Below are 21,697 nucleotides of genomic sequence, written 5' to 3' on the forward strand. Positions count from 1 at the left end.
TTATACTTTCTTAGGTTACTTTGAATGGGATTTCTCTTTGTAGCTCTTCCTGCTGTATCTTGCTAGTCATATATATATATATATATATATATAAAAGTTGAGGGTTTATAAAGGTTTATTTTATATCCTGCAACTTTGCTAAAATTGTTAATTGTTTCTAATAATTTTTTTTTGGATGATTTCTTGGGATTCTTCAGGTACGCCATCATTTCATCTGCAAAGAGACAGAGTTTTGTCTCTTCCTTCCCAGTTCTAATTCCTTCAATTTCTTTTTCTTCTCTAATTGCTGAAGCTAATACTTCCAACACGATATTAGTAGTGGTGATAATGGGCATCCTTGTTTCACCCCGATCTTATTGAGAATGCCTGTAGGCTCCCCATTGAATATGATAGTTTCAGATAGATACTGCTTATTATTCTAAGGGAACAGTTCATTTGTTCCTACACTCTCTAGTGTTTTAGTAGGAATGGGTGCTATATTTTGTCAAAGGCTTTTTCTTCCCTCCTATTTTCTGCTTAACATTTGATGGAGCATTTGAATTTAAATCATTCAAAGTATCTTCTTTTTTTCTGATTTTTAATTTTTAGCTTTTTTCTAAGTTTTTGATGATGTTGCTTACATATAGGCAGCTGACTTGAGTATGACTGATCTATGCTGAAAGGGAACCAGAGGTTCCAGTTCAACCTTTTCAATTTTATAGGCAAAGAAACCAGGGCCAAAAGGTGAAGTGACTTGCTCAAAGTCACAACAGAAGTCAAGTGACAAATCCATCCCAAATAATGAAAGTCAACAAGCATAGAAAAACTTGTTATAATTGGATTGTATGAATTTCACTTTTTCTACATTTTTGATGCATCCTTCCTTATCATTTTCAATTTTCATACATATTTTAGTTACTGAGTTTACCTTCTGTTTACAGATCCAAATGATAGACTATACAATTTCTTTGAACAATTTTTTATTATCTTTTGCTTTTATACATCACCAGAATTTCTCTCAATATTTCTTTACTCCCAGCAAGTTACCAATATAACACATGACAATTTTCAGAAAATAAAAATTAACAATACCAGTCAATATATATTGAAAAAATGAAAAATATATACAATGAACAACTATGCCTACAAAGCTGTTCAGTATACGTATTTTTTATTTTTGGAGTCATGTTTTTTCTTTTGTGGTTCTTTCTATTTACATTGGTGTATATATATTATGTGTATTTTGTTCTTTCCTTGATACCTCTGTATTCTTCATTTTTTAACAGTATAGCAATATTCAATTACATTCATATATATCATATTTTATTTAAACATTCACAGTCAGTGAGTTTCTACTTTGTTTCCAATTTTCTACTATCACAAAAAAAAATGTCACTATAAACATTTTGGTGTACATGAGGGCTTCTTTCTTGCCAGTGACCTCCTCCACAGGATATAAACATAATAATGGAATTTTGTATCATATGATTTGAACACTTTAGTTGCTTTCATTGTATAATACCAAATTGTTTTTGTTTCTTTAAATGATGGCTCTGATTCATAGCCCAAGGAGCCATGAATTGGTTTTTCTTAACAATCTCTCCAGCATTGACTTAACTTTTTTTTGGAGGAGGAGGGGCACCAAGGCAATCAGAATTAAGTGACTCACCCAGGGTCACAAAGCTAGTAAGTGGCAAGGGTCTGGGGCTGAATTGGAACTCCTCAAGTCCTCCTGACTCCAGGGAAAATGTTCTATCCACTGTGTCTTGAATTTTTTTTTACCTAGTTTTGAATTGAAACCTCAAGAGTTGCTTTGATTTGCATTCCTATTCTTATTAGTGAAAGCATTCTTTCATATAGTTGTTCATTGTTTTTAATTCTTATTTTGAGAACTGATGTCAATCTATAAACATTTATTAAACACTTACTATGTGCTAGGCATTGAGCTTAATGCTGAAGACATAAAGAATGAGCTTGAGACTGTTCCTGCCCCTGGAGAGCTCACAATCTAGTAAAGACAACATATAAAAAGAGACTAAGAACTGAGCAAAGAGGCCAATGCCCTGGGAGGACCTGGTCAACTCTTGTGATCACAGCTTTTACCCTCTCCAGAGAGAGAGAGAGAGAGAGAGAGAGAGAGAGAGAGAGAGAGAGAGAGATGGGTAGAGAGAACTAGCTCAGTGACAGGATGTGTGAGGAGGAGTGAGTTGATGTCATGCAGAATGATGAGTTTGGGGAGATCATAAGGTCCAGAACACCCAGGTAGGAAAATCACACACACACACACACACACACACACGTAATATTAGCTTTTAGTTGAGTGTTTTTCATATTCTATCATATATATATATATATATATATGTATATATATATATATATATATATATATATATATATATATATATATATATATATATATATATAGTGTGTGTGTGTGTTTTATAGTCTACATATCTTGAATAACAAATCTGGATGCTTTACTTTTGTTCCTGCAGAAGCTTTTCTGTTTCCATGTAATCAAAATGATCTATCTTTTTCTTAATTCAATTCATTCTTTGGTTTAAAATCCATTTCCTACCCACTGCTTTTGAAAGGGATATGATCTACTTTTCTTCTGATTTTTTTTTTTGTATCATCCCTAATATTAAGATCACATTCATTTTGATTTCATTATGAAATATAATGATAACATGTTAGTCTAGGTCTGATTTCTGCCAGACTGTTGTCCAGTTTTCCCAGGAATTTTTATCAGATAGGGAATTTTACCCTAGTAATTTGTGTTTGTGTTTTTCAGTTTATCAAACACTGGATTAATATGTGAAATTATAAGGATGTGTTGAAAGTTGTTTTGCTTATTCTTTAAAAAACCACTTATAAAGAGGGTGATTTGAATAGTGGTTTGGAAGGTTTAGTATTTGAGGAAGATGAGATCTTAGTATATATTGAGAAATCTTAGACAGAAGTTTATATCCAGTCTGTTAATAATGGAGAGGTCATCAAGTTATATAGTTGTAAATAGGAGAATATATTTAGTTAAATTACCTTGTCATGATTTGTAAATTTTTCAAAACAAAACCAACTGTTTTTCTTCTTGGTTGTGTTTTCACCTTGTATATTTAATTAGTTTGATTTTCCTTCCTCTTTTAAAAATCAAATTAACCGAAAGTTCATCATTTTGTTAGACTTTTCAAATAACCAATTTTTAGTTTTGTTTACCAGCTCTATAGTCTTTCTGTTTCCAGTTTATTTTAAATAAATTTATTTATTTTTTAAAAAATTTTAGTTTTATCATGTATATTCTGAATGTTTGTTGGCTTTTAATATTTAAATTGTATTGCTTACTCTTTAGTCCTTTTTTTCTATTTTGTAATACATGCTCTTAGAGAGATATAATTCTTCCTCTAATTATTGCTTTAGTTGCATTCCAGGAAATGGTGACATGTTATTTTATCACTATCATTGTCTTTCAATGACACAGTATATCTGTGATTTATTCTTTTACCTTCTACTTGTTCAAGATTTTATTAAGTCCATGTAGATCTGTGTCTTTTGCTTGAGTTCTGTCTTGATTACTATTTTTGTTGTCACTTTTCAGTAACAGCTGTGTTTAGTAGTTCTGCTTTTTTGCATTCATAATTTCTTCTGCCTTATAGAATCTATTATTGTAAGGTATCATTTGATGCTGAAAAAAGATGTATATTCTTTTGTTGCTATTCTAAAGACAGATATCATGCCATTTGATGGCAAATATATTTAATATTGATATTTTTATTATCTCTAGCTCTGTTAATCTTAATGCATAATCCTGAAAGTGAGTATTTGGGCGTTTTTTCTTCTTATAATGTTATAAGATTGCAAATTTCTTTTTTTTTTAATTCTAATCTCAATTTTGTTTTTTTAGGTTTTTAAGCAGTATAGTATAGGGATTTTTTAAAATCAATTTTGCTGATCTTTCATTTTATCAATGCTGTGATATAATCAAGTTTTTATCACCATTAAGAAATATTTTGTCCCTATCTTGTTTTTCTTAAACTCTATTACACTGTTTCTCCTGTTTGCTAATCCTTTAGATTTAGAATTTTACTTATATAGTTGATTTCCATCTTTTCTCTTTTAGTTAGGTGATTAAGTATGAAAACACCCTTTATCTTTTTTATTTTTCTGTTTGTTAATTTTCTCTGTTTTACTGTGCAACTTTAAAGGCATTTTTCTCTACTTTTCTTTTGTAAAATTCTATTCTTGAAATCTTAATTCTGAAATTTTATTCTTTGTTATTCTCTCCCTTAGTTATTTTATCTTTAATCTCCTCCTCATTGGAATTAAGACTTCTGAAATAGTGGGTTTGAACTGCTTTTCCTAACAGTTTCTATGTTATTGCAGTTTATATCTATTCCCTACCACCCTTTTATTTCTTATTTTCTTTGTGTCACTCTTAGAAGTATCAATTAATGAAGAAAATAATTTTGGACAGAAGTACCACTTTGAGATAGGATTTACCTTGGGTCTCAAATCCATTTCTTCTCCTGAATCTCATGATCATTCTCCTTCCCAAAGATCTTGCTATCTCATCTCTTATGTCTGTCTGCCTTTCATTTCCCTGCTTCTGTTTGCCAGCTCTCCTAGGAGCACGTCACATATCGCACCTATGCCAAAACTTCTGAATGGGGACTTTCCTCTTCTACATTTAATGTTATTACTATCCTTAGCCCTTAGTGATTTCTTTCTGGATTTTCTGGATACTATTTTCTTCTATTTCTCCTGCCTTCCTCACTTTTTTAGTCTCCTTTGCTGAATCACCTGCCATGTTAAGCCCACTAACTCCAACTTATATCCTCAATGCTTTCTCCAAGGCCTCTTCTCTCTTCTTCCTACATTATGTGAATTAGATATCAATTCTAATCATTTCCTGAGCTTCACTACCCCATCACCAACTACCTATTGAATTTTTCAAATTACTTTGTCCCAGAGACTTCTCAATACCATACCCCAGAGACCATATCTTTTTTTTTCCCTCCCCAACTTATTCCTTTTCCAGAATTCTCTTTTCAATAGAGGGCATCACAATCTTTACAATATCTCAGATTCATGATCTTGTCTTCTTCCTTTAGCCCTAATTCTCACTCCACATATACAATCTGTTAGCAAATCTTGACTTTCTTTTCTCTTTATAGTCTCATATACATACATACATACATACATACATACATACATATATATATGTGTGTGTATATATACACATATATATGTCCACACCCCTCTACTTTGCTACCTCTCTTAATTCATGACCTTCATCACCTCTTGCTTGAAGTACTGTAATAGCTTTCTAATTTGATCTCCTTGACTAAAGCCTTCCCTCACTCCTGGTTTCACTCTTGATTCCATTCTTCACAAAACTGTCAAAGTTATTTTCCTGAAGCATGGATTTGATTATTTCATACCTTCTCTACTGTACTTCTATCCTGATCAGTAATCTCCAGTGGCTCCCTGTCAAAAAAAAAAGTGCAGATAGACTTTTGGGGATGAAGGGTATCAGTGATCTCCTTAAAGTATATGCCAAGCAGTAGAATCTATGGGTTCAAAAGATCTAAAACATCCTGGCTAATTTAGTTCTTTAATTCCAAGTCGCCACTTTATTGCTCCACAAACAGTGCATTAGAGCACTTGTCTCTTCTCAGAATTGTCCTTTGTCATCTTTGTCAACTTTCAGAATGTGTGGTGTGAAAACTTTGGGTTGTTTTGATTTGTATTCTTAATATTTTTGACTTTGAAACATTCATATGATTATTGTTTTCAGTTTTTCTTTTCAGAATTATCTCCTTTGACCACTTAATTCTCTACAGATCTATGGCTTTTGTCTTAAGATATTTGTTGTCTATGTGTCTTGAATATTAAACCATTTCCATATTTGATAGAAAAAATTTTTACCATTTCCCTTCTAATTGTATTTTTTAAATTTAATACCTGGCAGTCTATTTGCCAAGGCAGACTTAGAAAGTTTTTGAAAACAATTCCAAAACACTTCTCACACAAATTAAATCAGATTTAAATAACTGGGCATGCATCAACTACCCATGGATAGGTCGAGCTAATATAATAAAAATGACAATTCTACCAAAACTGAACTACCTGTGTTTAGTGCCTACCAATCAAAATTCCAAAAAAATTACTTTGTGTTAGAAAAAGTTGTAAATAAATTCATATGGAGAAATAAAGTCAAGAATTTCAAGGGATTCAATGAAAAAAAGTGCAAAAGAAGGTGGCTTAGCCCTACCTGATCTAAAATTATATTATAAAGCATCAGTCATCAAAACTGTCTGGTATTGGCTAAGAAATAGAGTGGTGGACCAGTGGAACAGACTAGGTGCAATAGCAAGAAATGATTATAGTAATCTGCTGTTTGATAAACCCAAAGAGTCCAGCTATTGCAATAAAAACTCTCTCTTTGATAAAAACTGCTGGGAAAATTGGAAGTTAGTATGGAAGAAACCTAGATTAAACAAACCAACACCTCATACCCTATACCAAGATAAGATCCAAATGGATACAGGATTTAGACATAAAAAAACAATATTATAAGCAAACTAGAAGATCAAGGAGTCGTTTACCTGTCAGATCTATGGAAAGGGAAGCAGCTTATGAGTACGGAAGAGATGGAGAATATCACTAAAAACAAACTAGATGATTTTGATTAATTAAATTAAAAAGCTTTTTCAGACAAAACCACTGTAACCAAGATCAAAAGAAATGTAGTAAACTAGGAAACAATCTTTACAACTAATGTTTCTGAGAAAGGACTCATTTCTAAAATAAACAGAGAACTGAGTCAAATTAAAAAATAAGCTATTCCCCAATTGATAAATGGTCAAATGATATGCAAAAGCAATTTACAGATGAGGAGATCAAAGCGATCCAGTCATATGAAAAATTGCTCCAAATCATTACTTATTAGAGAAATGCAAATTAAAGCTTCTCTGAGGTACCACCTCACACCTCTCAGACTGGCCAATATGAACAGAAAGGATAATGATCATTGTTGGAAGGGTTGTAGGAAATTTGGGACACTCTTACACTGGTGGTGGAGCTGTGAACTCATCCAGCCTTTCTTGAGAGAAATTTGGAACTATGCCCAAAGGGCAACAAAAATGTGCATACCCTTTGATCGAGCAATACCACTACTGGGTCGTATACCCCGAAGAGATGATGAAAAAGGGTAAAAACATCACTTGTACAAATATTCATAGTAGCCCTGTTTCTGGTGGCAAAGAATTGGAAATTAAGTGAATGGCCTTCAATTGGGGAATGGCTTAGCAAACTGTGGTATATGTATGTCATGGAACACTATTGTTCTATTAGAAACCAGGAGGGATGGGAATTCAGGGAAGCCTGGAGGGATCTGCATGAACTGAAGCTGAGTGAGATGAGCAGAACTAGGAAAAACACTGTACACCCTAACAGCAACATGGGGGCGATGATCAACCTTGATGCACTCACTCATTCCATCAGTGCAGCAATCAGGGACAATTTGGGGTTGTCTGCAATGGAGAATATCCTCTATATCCAGAGAAAGGACTGTGGAGTTTGAACAAAGATCAAGGACTATTAACTTTAATTTAGAAAAAACAAACTGAAATCTTATTGTCTGATCTTCCTACCTCTTATACTTCATGTTTCTTCCTTAAGGATATGATTTCTCTCTCATCACATTCAATTTGGACCTATGTATACCATGGAAACAATGTAAAGACTGTCAAGTTGCCTTCTGTTGGGGGGAGGGAAGTAAGATTAGGGGAAAAATTGTAAAACTCAAAATAAATATAATCTTTAAGAAACTGGGAAAAAAAGAAAATGGGAGGGAAAGGGGGGAAAACAAGGATATTGCAATTTGTACATTTTAACTTTATTTTTTTCCAGTTAACAAGAACTTCCAATTCACCTAAAATGCTACATTAAGCAATTAAAAGTTTTAAATTAAAACTCATTAAGCCCTCAATACATAAATTACACAGTAAAAATAAATTCCCACATTAGCCACATCTGAAAACGAATTTTTTTTTTCTGCCAGAAGGTGAGTAGTATTTCATCTTTATTCTTTTGGATTCAAGGTTTATCAATTGTGTCAATCAAAAGCTTCTCAAAGCTGTTTCTTCTCTGTGATGTTATTATTGTGTAAACTATTCTGGTTCTGTTCATTTCACCATGCATCAGTTCATTCATTGGAGTCTTTCCCTCATTGTCTATTTATTTAGTCATTTCTTGGTTTAATAATATTCCATTATAGGGGCGGCTAGGTGGCATAGTGGATAAAGCACTGGCCCTGGAGTCAGGAGTACCTGGGTTCAAATCCGGTCTCAGACACTTAATAATTACCTAGCTGTGTGGCCTTGGGCAAGCCACTTAACCCTGTTTGCCTTGCAAAAAAAAAAAATAATATTCCATTATATCCATAGAGCAAAATTTGTACAGTGATTCCCCAAAAGGAGTTCTCCCCTTTAGTTTACAATTCTGGGCTATCAACAAAAAGATTTGCTATAGATACTTTTGTACATTTAGGACACTTTTCTCTTTGATTTCTTTTGGGCCATATATCTGATAGAAAAGTTACAGCTAAGTCAAATGATGTATATGCAAATTCAGCAACTTTTTGGGGAGAAGTTCCAAAACCGCTTTCTAGAACAGCAGAATCAATTCATAGTTCCAACAACAGTATACTATTGTGTCTATTTTCTGTCAGTTTCTACATTTATCATGTTACCCTTTTTATCATCTTTGGCAGTATGATTAGATAATAAAAAGCTGTTTAAAGTTACTTGAATGTACATTTCTCTAATTGTTAGTGATTTAAAGAATTTTCTGTATGATTTTGATAATTTAGATTCTTACAAGTTACATGCTCTCTGAAAAAAAATCAATTTTTAGGGGGAGCTAAGTGGCGCCGTGGATAGTGCATTGGCCCTGGAGTCAGGAGAACCTGAGTTCAAATTCGATCTCAGACACTTAGTAATTGCCTAGCTGTATTGACCTTGGGCAAATCACTTAACCCCATTGTCTTAAATAAAAAATTAAATCAATCCATCCACCTATTTATCTATCTAATCTAGCTATACATCTAATCAAGGGCTAAGTACAGAGTAACTAAAGCTGAAACAAAAGTCAAAAAATAGAAACACTATAAAAAGGTAAAAGATCCATAAAAACATCATGAGAGAATACAAATATGCAGAGGTTCCATTCAGCATCCCCCCAAATCTTTCCAGGCTCTGTGTAGAGGCAACAGAGAAAAAGGTCAAGAAGTGGAGATCCTTACCTGGCCTCTTCCCCATGACAAAGATTAAGCCTTCAGGAGTAACACAGGAGATTGGGGGTGGGGGGGAGAGATGAAAGCAGAGTGCATCCCAGAGTTGGGCAGAATGGAAGGAGCTTTCAGGGAGAGAGGAAAATGTAACTGGAAACTCAACTGAGGCCGGCCAGTGTTTGCCTCCCACCTCAAAGGAGGCATAATATTTCCTACCCTGGGGAAAAGGAGAGAGGGAGATGGAGAATCTGTGCAGAAGAAAAAGGGAAATGGACCAGAGGAGAGAAATCAGAGATAGGTGATTGGAAATAAAGTCTCTTCTCTTCCAAGTATTTTTAAATTACTCCAGCTGATATCAATAACTTCTTTCTCTTAACTCTTATTTTTTTGTACAACACCACACAATTGAGCAGGTGATTACACAAGACTTTTTACTTGTCCTCTAATAATTTCTTATGTATAAATCTTACTTCCCTAAAGAAAGTGTAAATTTCTTGTGAACAGATTGTCTTAACTTCTTTGGGACCCTCTCCCCTCAAATAGTGCAGTGCTGTATTGTCTGGCTGAAGGTTAAATTGAATGTATTCACATACATATGAGCAATTATTTGTGAATAAATAGTTAAGAGTAGTTCCTACTGCTCCACAATTGGGAGATATATATATATATATATATATATATATATATATATATATATATATATATATATATGATATATTCCACTATTATTAAATTTTACATATCTTTAAGCATGCTGCTGAAAAGAAATGCCAGTATATGGACCTATAACTCCCGTTGTATATAATCAGACAGTAGGTAAAGAAATTTTAACAGCAATAAGTGAAAACTGAGAAATAATAGAAGGACAACGCCAAACCATATTCAAACACAAATTAAGAGGACTCAACAATGATCTTTATTATTCCTGACTTTTATGTTTATATTACAAATTAAATTAAGTTTCCAGCAATCCTCACCCCTCTCTAATCCACTCCAATCCAATATTTGGAGGAGGCAAATATAGAATATTAAAGGCTAGAGAAAAAACAGCAACAAACTGGTATAAACAAAATTTTTAAAAGGTCCAGTCATAATATATAACATAAATATGGCATGACTGGTAATGGTTAAACACTAAAATTACATTGTATCTCCTCCACATTAAATTACTCACAACAGTACTACTTTGCAATCTGCACCAAATTGATAAAAATCTAATCTTCTTTACAAGGCAATTAAAGATAGCTAAACATAGATTACTACTTGATTACTCATTCCTTTTGTTTTTTTAAAATTATCAAAGATAGTAACTTGGCAAATGTTAAGCAAAATATACCAATAATACTAACAAAGCTAATGGGTTCTGAATGACTATGCACAAATTTCAAAAACAATCTTTAAGACTGAAATGTGTTCACCTGAACTATTTGTTCCCAACCTGTGTTAGAGCATTCCAAGTTCATATTGGTCTGATCAGTCAGAAACAGTGCTGTCATTTTGGTCTTTGATAATGAAGAAGAACCAACCATTTCATGATTTGATAAACTTTGGTTATAGTCCATGTCTTGGCCTTTATTTAGCTTTCTAGGCTAGAGTGCTAGTGGTGTGTGTGTGTGTGTGTGAGATTTGTTCTTGTTTTGATTTTTGCAAGACAATGGGATTAAGTGACTTGCCCAAGGTTACACAGCTAAGTAACTATTAAGTGTCTGAGACTGGATTTGAACTCAGGTTCTCCTGACTTCAGGGTCAATCCACTACCTAGCTGCCCCTTTATGTGTTTTTTAAAGTCCTCATATAAAAGCTGTTATTCCCTTGATTATTTCAGCAGTCCTTCTCTGGACCATTTCCAGTTTCAATCTTTCCTGAAGAGCAATGGCAAGAACAGGCACTATTTTAAGGATCAATGGATCTTGATTTTACACAATGGTTAAAAAAAAATGCTTCCTCTTATGTTCCAGAACTATTCTTGACTTGGCCAAAAATTTTGCTGATCGACCCTTTGACTAAAGAAAGAACATCCAACTGGTGTCTTTGAGGAATATTTTACAGATTCTCAACTCTCTTTTATTGATTATAATAAAATAAAGTTTGAAGCCCATTGTTCTATCAGTACAAGCTTAACAGGTGAGGCATAAAATAAAATAATGAAATGTTACACAACAGTTATTCCCATCTCCCCTTTGGTTCATCTGCAATTTTGATTTTTAAATGATGGTAATAACCTGATATTTTTAACCACACAGGATATGGGAAAACACTTAGGCATTACAAGGACAAAATGAAATAGCAGAAACTTATATTCTCTAGGAGGTGACATGTACATAATTAAATATTTACAAAATATAATGAATTTCTGGTCGAGATGGTACTAGCTTGTTGAGGAAATCGAAGCATCTACAGGTAAAAGGACATTAAACAAGTGTCAGTTTAGTAGGTAACAGATCTTTAGATTCAGTTAGCAATTTATTAAAACACAGGCATATGCATACAATACATATTCACAGGAGGAATAAATATACATACACATACATACATACATATAGACAAGAAGATAGAGAGAAACAATAAATAGTAAAACTAAATCATCTGGAAAGCTGCTTCTCCAATACCTTAAGAATTCAAGAAAGGAGACTGTACAGTTAAATGTAAAATCCTATGGTCTAAGAAGCTTATGTGAACTATTACTCCGTCAAGTCTTATGTGGTCAATCTGCCTTTTATTTCTGATACATTTTAAACAAGCAATTAGTAAGCATTCATTTAAATTCTTACTATTTGCCAGGCATAGTGTTAAACTCTGGGGCCACAATGAAAAAAACAAAACAAAAATTAACCCCTCTACATGTACCCTTTATCTACTTACAGCTTTCCTCTTCTTCAGAATCATTTCAATAACATCTTCACTCTCTCGCTAATCTTAAATTTCTCCCTAACTACTGGTTCTTTCCCTGCTGTCTATAAACATACCATTTCTTTCATCATCAAAATAAAATAAAATAAATACCTCTACTGCCATTTCCTATTAGCTCTCTTTCTTTATTTTTCCTTTGCTCCTCTACTATGAAAAAGTCATCTACATTCAATGCGTCCACTTCCTCTTTCATAAATAATTTGTTTTCTATTTAATTGTTCAAATGAAACTGTTCTTTCTAAAGCTGTCAATTATCTCTTCACTAACAAATTGATGGTCTTTTAAAAATCATCATTCTCTTTTCCTGTATACTTTTTCTTTTCTGAGCTTTATATAATCTTGGTTCTCTTCCTACCCGTCTGACATCTTCTGAATATCCTTTGCTGGAACTTTATCCTATATAAACCTTCCATCTGTAGTCTTGGGCCCTCTCTTTTTTGTCTCTATTTTTTCTCTCCAGCTGATCTCATCCACTCAGAGATTCAAGTAACATCTCTAAGCAGATATGATCCTTATGATATGAGTGTCTAGGACTTTTAAGACACTGGATATCGAGAGATCATCTGAATGATGATCCCATTCAATTGTATTAAATCATACAGCAATATATACTCTTTACCCACTTGGATTTTCCTTATTTCCCACTCCCTCCCTATGTATTATATTTAATACTTAACTTTAAGAATAGTTAGAATACTTGCCTAAGGGCTTCAGTGAGAGATCTGTAGTTTTTTATAGTCTGAGAAATCATTAGTATTTCTTATACTAGCTAAGACATCTAACTGGACTAGTTATGTAGCAAAGTCAAGGGATGAGCAGCTTGTATACTCCATTGATGGGAAAATCACATCAGGACAGCATAAGTGAATCCCTAGTAACCAGTTACCAATTGTTTAAAACACAGGCACATGGAGGACTTATGGGAAGATCACAGACAAGGGTCACAAAGGGAATGAGGGCAGAGAGATAGGTGAGATGTGTACCATTGAAGGTACTTGTGAGGATAAAACCACAGAAAATATTTTCTAATGTTATCAATTTACTGATGATTTTTAAAATTTCAATTGTTAATCTTTTCAACCACTGAACATTTATATCTTGTTTAATTGATTTTTTGTTTTGGCTTTTTTAATAATCTGTTGCTTTTCTAGGGTTCCCCCCAAGTTCTCTGACCCATTTGTTGATTTGATGAAAGTGTTCAGAAGTCCTTAACTATTTGTCTATATAGATTTCAAAGGGTTCATAAACTTTGGTGAGAAAAATATTTTGATAATTATACATATATATGATAAAGAAATCTTAGTATAATTTTTTTTATAATTCTATACTTCTTATTTATGCGTTAAAAATGTTAATCTAAGAAGTGGACCACCATTATTTTTTATCAGATGGCCAAAGAGGATTCATGACTTAAAAAGATGTAAGAATCTCTGATTTAGGAAGATGAATTTTCCCTACAGGAGTTTCGTGGCTGTATTTCCAAAGCTTTGGTATGTTGACTCATTGTTGTAATTTCCTTTGATAACTCAATTCTAAAGAATTAAAACAAAAAATAAAGTTATCTGGTCTCTCATTTGTAATTTTTCCTTAAAAGACCCTTTCCCCTTATTAAATGTAATTCTATTTTTTTTGGTGTCCAAAAAGGATGTGTTGTAGATCTCTGCTTTTCTGAATATGTTTTTGAGGTTCTGAATACCCTAATACATAGTTTGTGTAAAGGTTCCAAGAACAGTAGAAAAAAAATAAACCTATTCCTTTCTATTCTGATCTACCAAAAGTCTTGAGATAAAGGGATTTTTAAAAGTTCCCTTTAGTTGAGATGTTTTTTTTTAATTGTCCCACATTTCATTTATGATCCACAAGTTATTTATGTAATGAGCTTAAAGGAATGAACTTTGTCTATATATTACAAATAAAGTATAAAAGCTACTGGAGGGCAGAAAGACAAAAATTAAAACAACAGTATCTTCTTTAGAGTGTTATTGTAGACCGTGAGCACTCATAAAAACAGTGACTTTGAGGAACAATGGGAGTAGTCTCTGATACATCTATATTCTCTGTTACCAAAAATGTGCCCTGTGTTAAGTAAGAGCTATTTCAAGTTTAAGGATCTTTCAGAGGATCATTTCTGAGGTCATTAACCAGAAATTCCTTTCAATAACTCACAAAAGAATCTGAGATTACTCTTGCATCATCAAAACTATAAAACTGAATGCTATAGAGACTGGAAAACCAAACAAGTAGGTAGGAACTGAATTCACTTTAATTCCCTGTGATAAATTTTTTGTTTTGCAATAGTTTTCATTCAATTATCTAAATCAGAGAAATTTTCCAAAATTTTACAAAAATCATATTCAGAAAAGTTCAGACTAGAGTTACTTAAATATAGCCAGTGAAAATACTGAATGAGAGGAATATAAATCTTTCAAAGAAAAGTCTTAAGACAATTTGTATCTGGCAATGAAATAAAACACTTTAAAAGAACTCTAAAAGTTAACTAAAAATTAAAGAAACAATTAGTGACTTCAGCAAATTAACAAGATAGAAAATAAATTCATATAAAGCATCAGCCTACCCATTACAAACAAAAACCAAAGATATGATAGGAAAAAAAATCACTCAGAATAAATGTACTAAACAAGTATTTCTATGATAAATATAAATGACTGGGAATTTATCTACCAAAACGCATTTAGGAATAAATAAATACTATTATAAAATATTTGTTATAGAATTAAAGACTGACTTAACGAGAGATGTTACTCTTTGGGAGATAGAGTGACAACAATAAAATTGGCAATACTGCCTAATTTATTTTTTCAGTAGCATATCAATCAAACTATCAATGGATTAACTTAGAGAGTTTAAATTAAAAAAAAAATATTCAGAGGAACAAAAGGTCAAGAATTTCAAGGGAAAGGGGGAAAAAAGTGTGAATGAAGGATACCTGATATTTCTACATTTATTTTGCATGGCAGTAATAAATAAAACTTATTTGTTACTGGTTAAAAATTAAAATGGTGATTAGCAGGACACATTAAATACATGACAAAAGAGAAGCAAAGAATTTTAGCATTTGAGAATCACACAGACTCTTAATTCTTGGTATAAGTATTCAATATTTAGGTAAACCAGGAAGTTGTCTGCCAGAAATTATTAGGTTAAGGTCAAGATTTCAAAGCATATTCCAAATGGCCAAGATAGTTACCCATCTTTCACAGTTATGTGATAGGGGAAAAGTTAATGCCCAGACTAGCCATGGAGAAGATCTGAGAGGATAACCGAATTATAGATGTGAAGTTGAAAGGAACTAACACCCTCAATTTACAGATAAGTAAACTTAGACTAAGAAAGGATAAGTGACTTTCCCAGGGTCATATGGGTGAGGCATGATCTGATCTCTTCCTGACCCTAAGTTCAGCTCTACTGGCCACCTAGCTTCCTGACAAATAAATGACAGATAAAATGGACAATCCTGATTTAAACTAAAAAAGACTTTGTACACGGTAAAGTCAATAGGGCAAGGGTAGATGGGGGAAAAGTCTTTGCAATAAGTTTCTCTAATAAAAGTCTCATTTCCAAGATAAACATACATACATATACACACATATATAAAAATACAGACACACATAGAACTGATTCACATATGTAAGACTTGAAAGTATTCCTCAGGAGAGAAATGATATAAACAGTAGTCCTCAAAGGAAAAAAAATCTTACCCAACAACAATCATACAAGATGCCCTAAGTCATTTTGTAATTAGAGAACTGCCTATTAAATAATATTGAGGTTTTACTTCCTACCCATCAGATTAGCAAAAGTGGCAAATGTTGGTGGGGTTACTATTAAACAGGCTTTCTAATGCACTGTTGGTGGAGCTCTGAATTGATTAAGTTGTTCCAGAAAACAATTTGGAAGTAAACACATAAAAATCACTTAGAGATGATACTACACCTATATCCAAAAAGATAAAAAGACCTAAATGCATACAAATAATCAGAGTAACTCTTTGTGAGGTAACTAGGGGTTAGCAAAACAAACTATAGCATATGAATGAAATGGAATATTATTGTACTATAAGAAATTTTCAGAGAAACCAGGGAACACTTGTGTGAACTGAGAGAGTAAAGGGAATAGAGTCAGGCCAACAGTTTATATTTTAACAACCACACTGTAAAGACAAACAATTTTTAAAGACTTAGGAACTCTGTCTGATGAAGTTATATTTCCTTCTGACAGAGATGTGATAGACTAAAGGTAAAGAATAGTTAATATTTCAGACATGGCCAATAAAGTGGATTTACTTTGTTTATTACAAGGTTTCTTTTGGGGGGAGGGGAAGAGAAGAAAGGAAAGAGAAATATGATGTACTTAAAGTTCAAGTTCAGAAGGAAACACAAGTAGAATAGTTTCAAAAGTTCTCTGATGAATTTATACTATAATATATTTAAAGATACAAGCCATATCTAATAGCAATTCAACTTTATACACACATCTCTTTTTTCAGTTTTAATTTGCATATAGAATTGCTTGCTGGGGAGTGTTGCTTAAGTGTAAAATAAATCATTTATTAGATTGATGTATAGAACAGTCAGTATCACAGTAGTTTTTACTATCTATTAATAACAAATTCAAGATCAACTCAAATAGTAATAACAATACTTAATAGCAGTTCTTACCATAACAGAGCTGTCAATAATTAAGAGAAATCTAGCATCAGTTTTTCAATGATTCAAATTTTTCTATGTGAAATTTCTTTGTTTTAGTTCTACCTATTTAGTTCAAATTTGCTTTAACTTTTCTATCAAGAACTTTGTGAGGAGAGGCACTATAATAGGGAAGATGGGAAGTGTGACATGCTGATTAGAGACATTTTTGAAGCTGCAAAGGTCTGAGTTCAAGCTCTGATTCTGAATTATATTAGCCTTGAGACCTGGGAAAGCCCCTAAACCATTCAGAGCTTTAGATTTTAAATGTCAAACACCTGAAAATTCCCCAAATCAATGAAATAAGAGGTCCAGTCTATTAGGAGACTATACAACTATATGTAATTTAATTTTTTCAGTTCAATATAATCATAAACCCTGTTCAATAAGTTTCAAGCTGTTTGGTGCACTATACTCCCCCGGCCACAAGCTAATAAATCCCCAAATCCCTTTTCTTTAATTGCCTTCATTCAGAAACTATATTTATAAAAATCATTTTCCCTAGTTAACTTCTCCCTATATCCTCATCTTTTCTAACCTCAGCTACAACTTCCTTCCATATCGACCCTGAAGTTCTTTGACCCACACCTCATTTCCTTCTACTATGCTCAATCAGCTATCAGATAATCTCCTATTCTTTTCCCTCTATATTATTTCACTTGGTGATTTCATCAACTGTCCTCTCTATGCCCACAATTCACAAATCTTGCCCTAAGTTCTCTGCTGACCTTCAACTTCTCATTTTTTAATAGTCTTTCACGTATCTTTAACTGGAAAATTACAGTAACTTCTTAATGGATCACTTTCTTGAGATTCCTCCAAGTCATTGTTTATATAAACAATGACAAAATGAAGACTCTTTGAGTATGACAAGGTTTCTTTTCCTTTTTGTGTGTATGGGGGGGGCAGTTGTGGTGGTGACTGTTACTGCATTCACAGTGTCTGGCACATAGTAGGTGCTTAATTACTCAATGTCTGCTTTTTGGCTGGCTACTATGACCACATTAATAGTGGCAGCAAAATTTCACTTCATGCCTCATACTGAGACCATCCTTATATCTTACATGAAAGAGAAAGTAAGTACCAAATTCTAATATAGGGATTGCTGTTTGATCTTTTACTTTGAATTTCAATATTCTTTTAAAAAATATTTCATTTATACTTCCTATTTATGCTTCACAGTCATCTCTGCACATTCATTTCCATCTCAAAACATATATGGACATAAAGAGACACAAACTTCTTCCTTGAAACATTCAAAAAAAAGCATTTAAGCAAAAATAACACATTAAGTTACCTCAATTGAATTAACTGCCCTAATTGCTCTTTCTCTTCTAAAGGAAAGAGGGCATATTACATTATCTGTTCTCCAAGATTACTCCCAGTTTGGCTTCCTTTTAATGATCTTTTGGTGTTCATTGTTATAGTCACTGTCTATATTGTTCTTAGGACACTACTTTTCTTCTTCATTTATACAAATCTTCAATTATTTCTCTGAATTCCTATCATTGCTATTTCTGACTTCAAAATAACATTCCATTACAAAAACAAAATTTTCCATCATGCAATGGATGGGCATCATTTTATGTCCAGCTACTGTATTAATATATTGGAACAATAATATCTGTCTCACAATTTTTAGAGTCTCCCATTTGGGCAAGCTGAGGCTCAAAGAGATGAAAAAGTCTACTTACAATCAACGAGTTATTAGGTGTTGGAACTGAGACTCAAACTCAAAACATAGTAACAATAAAATTTATTTGGGCTCCACTACAACATATAGTTTCAAAGTTTCATTAAAGTCAATGTACACAGTGTATAAAGTATATAAAGAAATGTATAAAAAAAATCTATCATTTTGTAACAGAGCAGAAAGCACTTCCTGGATGAAGAAATCAGAAGACCTATTAAACCAGCATCTGCAGTAAAGTTTTTCCCAATTATAATATCACTATTATTACCCCAAAATCAAGCAAGATAAAAATTGTAAAGCACTTTTTTCTTAGGCAAGGCAATGGTGTTAAGTGGCTTGCCCAAGGCCCCACAGCTAGGTAATTATTAAGTGTCTGAGGCTGGATTTTAACTCACCTATCTACTGCGCCACCTAGCTGCCCCTGTAAAGCACTTTTTAAGTGGTGTCCTGGCACATAGTGCTATATAAACGATTATTATTATTATTATTATTATTCAGAATAAGTTAACTTGCAACTTATAAAGTACTAAAAAATAAAATAAATGCCAGTAAATTCATTTTAAAAAACTCTTTTTCAGGGGTGGAGCCAAGATGGCGACAAAAGCAGATCCTCTCTCAGGCGCTCTCTCATAAATCTTTGAAACTAAGGACTGTAACTAAATTTTTGAGATACAGAACCCACAGAGGGACCCAGTGAGGAAGTTCTCCTACTCATGGTAACCTGGAAAAGAGCTGAAAGGCTCTGCTCCCCGGGGTTGGAGGGGCAGCTGGCAGAGCAAAAGAACTTCAGCCTCCGGCAGGCCGCCCCAGGATGCTGGCAGCCGCGGCTCACAGCTGCGGGGGAGTTTCCTGACCCATGCCCTGGGGAGCACCAGGCACAACTCGGGGGAACAACGTGGGACCTCTGCCAGAGTGAGTACATGAAGCCCAGCCCTCAGAGCACACAGCAAGCAGCATGGCCAAGGCAGTCCAGATCCAGGAAACAGAAGCAGGCAGAACCAGTAAGCAGGAGCCCCCAGGGCATGAGCCCATTGAGCTGAGGGAGGGGAGTGAAGAGAGACTGTGAGTTTGGTCCTCTGCCCCTGGAACAGGACTCTGGGGCTCTGACCACATTCAGATCCTGATCACAGTCTAGGCCCCTCCATAGAACAGCAGGGCCCCCCCACCTCAGCCCCGTGGCAGAGGGGGGCGCTTATAGTTATTCACAGACCAGGAGGGAGGACAGAACCTCATACACTGAGACCCTTGTGGAAGTGTCCCAAAAGCTCAGGAAGCACCCCAAACCAGGATTAGGCTGGGAAAATGAGCAACACCATTGAGGAACACCATTGAGAAATATTTTGCCTGTGAGCCCAAGAAGGATCAAAACACTCAGTCTGAAGATTAAGAAGCACAAGCTCCTGCATCTAAAGACTCCAAGAAAAACAGAAATTGGGATCAGGCTATGACGGAGCTCAAAAAAGACTTTTAAAATCAAATGAGGGAGTTAGAAGAAAAACTGGGAAAAGAAAGGAGAGAGATGCAGGAAAAACATGAAAAAACATGAAGTCAGCAGCCTAGTCAAGGAAATCCAAAAAATGCTGAAGAAAATAGCATGCTAAAAACCAGCTTAGGTCAAATGGATAAAACAGTTCAAAAAGTTATTGAGGAGAAGAATGCTTTAAAAAGCAAAACTGGCCAGATGGAAAAAGTAAGAAAACTCTCTGAGGAAAATAAATCCTTCAGACAAAGAATAGAACTCAGGGAGATTGACGAATTTATGAGAAATCAGGATTCATTACTTCAAAACCAAAAAAAATGAAAAATTATTAGAAAATGTGAAACATCTCATTGAAAAAACAACTGATATGGAAAACAGATTTAGGGAAGATAATTTAAAAATTATTGGAATACCTGAAAGTCATGATCAGGAAAAGAGCCTTGACATCATTTGCAAAGAATTACTACAGGAAAACTGCCCTGATATCGTAGAAGCAGAGGGCAAAATAGAAATGGAGAGAATACACTGATCCCCCCGAGAAAGAGATCCCAAGAAAACCAACCCCTAGGAATATTATAGCCAAGTTCCAGAACTCCCAAGTCAAAGAGAAAATATTACAAGCAGCCAGAAGGGCACAATTCAAATACCGTGGAGCTGCAGTCAGGATCTCACAGCAACTACATTAAAAGCTCATAGGGCTTGGAATATAATATTCCGGAAGGCAAAAGAGCTTAGAATGCAACCGAGAATCAACTACCCAGCAAAACTGAATGTCCTCTTCCAGGGAAAAAGACAGACTTTCAATGAACCAGGGGAATTTCAAATGTTCCTGTTGGAATGGCCAGAGGTAAACAGAAAGTTTGATCTTCAAATATAGGACTCAGGTGAAGCATAGAGATTGGAGGAGAAGGGGGAAATATGAGGGACTTAATGATGATGAACTGCATGTATTCCTGTATAGAAAAATGACACTGGTAACACTCATATGAACCTTCTCAGTTAATAGAACAGGTAGAAGGAGCTTTTATAATTGAAGCACAAGAGAAAGCTGAATTTGAAGATAAAATATGGTATGAAAATGGAGTCAATAGAAAAAAGGGAAATGTAATGGGAGAAAGAAAAAGGAGAGGGGGAATAGACCAAGATATTTCATATAATAAGATTTTTCTTTATTACAATGAGCTATTGCAATGATATGGAAAAGGGGAAGGCAAGGGGGAATGAGGGAATCTTCGCTCTCATCAGAGGTGGCTAGGAGAGGAAACAGCATGTATATTCAATGGGGTATGGACATCTTGAGTAAGAAGGAGGGGGGAAGGGGGAAGGGGGGGGATGTGAGTAATGGAGGAGAGGATGGACCATGCTGGGAGAGTGGTCAGATATAACACATGTTCTTTTTTACTTCTTGCAAGGGGCGGAGATTGGGTGGCCTATCTGGGACCATAGGGCCAGGTGGATGCTGGGCCTAAGGGATGGTAGGGGGGCTTGGGGCCTCTTGGCCCCAGGACCAGGGATCTGTCTGCTGCACCACTCAGCTACCCTACAGCAGAGTCAGAGTGAAAGGAGAGAGAAAATATAGTATATAGTAGTGGAGAAATACGAAAGGAGGGAGTTACGATCAGCAATGGCAATGGTGG

The 21,697-nt window shown here is 34.3% G+C and overlaps 1 protein-coding gene across 3 annotated transcripts in view; it reads right to left on the minus strand.

Annotated features, from left to right (window-relative positions):
* Positions 1-21,697, minus strand: part of NIPBL (NIPBL cohesin loading factor) — a 250,516-nt gene that overhangs the window by 153,590 nt on the left and 75,229 nt on the right. For 2 of the 3 annotated variants that reach the window (XM_074201753.1, XM_074201750.1), the window contains exon 1: positions 12,883-14,623. The exons of the other annotated variant lie outside the window; for it this stretch is intronic. The gene's annotated coding sequence lies outside the window, so the exon portion shown is untranslated. Of the gene's footprint in view, positions 1-12,882; positions 14,624-21,697 lie in introns of those variants that run through there. 3 annotated transcript variants of the gene reach the window in all.

The sequence above is a fragment of the Macrotis lagotis genome, chromosome X, assembly GCF_037893015.1.
Source record: "Macrotis lagotis isolate mMagLag1 chromosome X, bilby.v1.9.chrom.fasta, whole genome shotgun sequence".
Classification (NCBI taxonomy): Eukaryota; Metazoa; Chordata; class Mammalia; order Peramelemorphia; family Peramelidae; genus Macrotis; species Macrotis lagotis.